Genomic DNA, 2,961 nt, shown 5'->3' on the forward strand with positions numbered 1-2,961 from the left:
AGGCATTTAAAAAGAAGCTCTGTTCAGCAGTAACCTGATCCACACCTGACCTGAGCTCAGCATTCCGGTCTGACCGAGGGAAGAGTTCACAATTACCCCAGAAACTGCCACAAAGGGCCAGTGCACGGGGGAAATGTGTTTCAAAACGTGAATAAATGTTTAGTAGAGAAAGGAGAAAGAACGAAGAAACAAACAGAGTCACTTTAATGTTTAATCCCATTTTATTTAATCATTTACATCAGAATACTTGGTCATACACTTAGTCATCATGTTTAACAGGTGTGCACCTTTATTTTTTATTTTTGTTTCTTCGTGGCAATCAAGTAGTCTTTAAAAACATGAAAAAAGTTTTCCCATTGTTATTAAATGCATCCTGACTTTTACAAATCTAACCAATGAGGAGCAGATCTTAGTCTGTTCACTTTAGTTTTAGCAAAAACCAAACTGTATAGACATTTTAGGCCAAGGTGAGTTGTCACATAAAGGTGCAGGTTCATGTCGCCAGGTATGATTGTTGGTGCACTTAAAAAATAAATATAATAACATAAAGGTCAACCATTCAGTGTCCACATTACTAACATCACTGATGACATCACCCACTACACAATGTTGCCAGTATTTAGTTGCTGAGAGATTTTGTTAATTCTGGGACTGACTAAAATAGAAGTGGGCAATGAGAAAAAATAGTTTGAGAACCCCAATGAGTGTGTTGCTAGCACTAGCATCAGCGCCAGTTTACACTGAAAACATTATGTCAAGTACCCAACACAGCCCATATGAGACATTGCTCTTTGGTCATGTCTGATAATAAACCTCATTCTGTGTCTTCAAAATGATTCCAAGTTAAACATGCACCTTGGTAATGAGCTTTGGAGTAGGTCAAGAGGTCAACACAACAATCTAAACTGATGTTACTGATGTTACTTTTCTTACATGTGTGGTCTGCTCTCCATCAGGTCATTTCCCTAGAAAAGTCCAAAAAAAATCTTTAAAGAGAATTGTTTGACCTGAACTGTTGCTCAGTAAAGAAACTCTGACTCAAGACACATGGAAGAAACCCAAAGAAATTATTCACTCTTCCAGTGCAAGGATCATAGTTCCAAAGTCATCCTCATTCACTGTCCCAATCTGACACGGCTACATTTGTAACTATGTCGCATGGATTGCCCTTAATTTCAGGAGAACAGTAAGAGAAGGAGGAAGTAAGAGAGCGGAAGGTAACGCCATTTAATGGACGGCATTACCAGACAGTATTAGACAGCAGTTATTACATCTAACCATGTCTGGTAAGACGTCTATCAACAGGCTGGAAGGACGACCTCTGAGCTTCCACCTGTGCAAAAGAGGAAGACTAGAGCTGGAGAAAGGAGAAGAGCGCAGCAGAGACAGGGGCAAACAAGCAGTTCCTCTTTTTGTCACAATGGTACAGTTCTGTACAGTCACTAATCTCACGTTAAAAACTAGTCAATCATTCAAGGTGAGAATTCAAGCAGAGGATAATGAGACCAACAGGAAAGGAGAAAAGTGTGGAAAACTGCAATCTCTCCGTATAAATTGCATCAATACACGAACGTGTGACGCCAACGCTCATGGTTCAGCGGCTGGGATAATGGAGCAGGGTGGGCAAATAAAGGTGTGGCTCAATGTTTGCGGGGTAATTCTCCCTCCTTACACAAATATTAGGTTTCTGCTCGCCCCAAGTCTATTATTTGCCTTTGTTTCTTTTGTCTGTTTCTTTCAGGGGAAAATTGAACACACAATTCAACAGCGAAAAAAACAAGTGCAAGTTTTTCATCTTTACTTCCTCAAAATACAGGTTTCAGTTGGAAATGCTCCATCAAAGCTTTTGTTTCAACCAGTAAGCATCTGAGCTGAGCCTATGTGTTCGTTTAAAGACGTGCCACACATGTTAGTGAGGCAGTTGGACCAATCAGTGCCACGCAACACAAAGACCAACACTGTTCAGGGGAGGGAACAAGGAAATGAGGACTGGTGGAACCATCAACTGCTGTTACTTTACCTGGGTGCGGCGGGGCTGCCATAAAGACAGTGGTTTTTATATAGAAGTCCAACAGAACTGTACCTCCTTCTGTAAATGTCTGCGTCTTACAGAGTTCGCTGTCAGTAAAGACTTTTTCAGTTTTGACCGACTGAGACTGGCAATGCAGCCGTGGACTTTGATGGTACTTCTATGTACAGTAAAAATGTCAGCCTTTTTTGATTGTTGTTTCTACAGTATAGTACAACAGACAAACCTTCAGCTGAAGGGCCTCTTTATCAATTCTAAAAATGTCAAGGTGATATTTTTGGGTTGTCAGATAATTTGGACTATTGCTTTCATGAATTGTACTTAAACATGCAGAATGGTAAAAAAATGAGTCTCTGGAACAAGTTGTTAAATTGTTAAGTCTAGTGTCCTATAGCACAAAGAAAACGGTAACAGCACAAAAATAAGTAATACAGGATTAATGAACAACCCGTCAGAGAGAAGTCGTCACCCAGAAAACATCGTTACCAGACAGTGTTAGAACAACAGTCGTACAATCCAGCACTGTCAGGTAAGATGGATCCTGAGAGCCATTTCTGTTCCATGGGCCCCAGCCTGGATCTCACTGCCGCTGCTGCTGCTGCTGCTGCTGCTGCTGCTGCGGCTAACATTGAAAAGAAGTTTTGTCTGGATGCAGATGGCTATCATCATCATTACCAGGCAGTATTAGAGAAAGTGATGATATCCAATGCTGCCTCGTAAGATGGGGATAATCACCCAAACACAAAACATAGTGTAACTACACTTCAGTAGTGTTAACTGAGCTGAGACTTGACGAATTTAAGAACATATCAAAAATAATTGTATGCAAAATGCCTGAATACATTGGGGTAAAAGAAAGAACGTGAACTGAGAGTCCATACTCACAGCTCAACTCTGTGCATTGGCTGAGCCCTTGTTGTGGTTGAGATCTT

This window comes from Cynoglossus semilaevis, chromosome 10 (genome assembly GCF_000523025.1).
Source record: "Cynoglossus semilaevis isolate Cse_v1.0 chromosome 10, Cse_v1.0, whole genome shotgun sequence".
NCBI lineage: Eukaryota > Metazoa > Chordata > Actinopteri > Pleuronectiformes > Cynoglossidae > Cynoglossus > Cynoglossus semilaevis.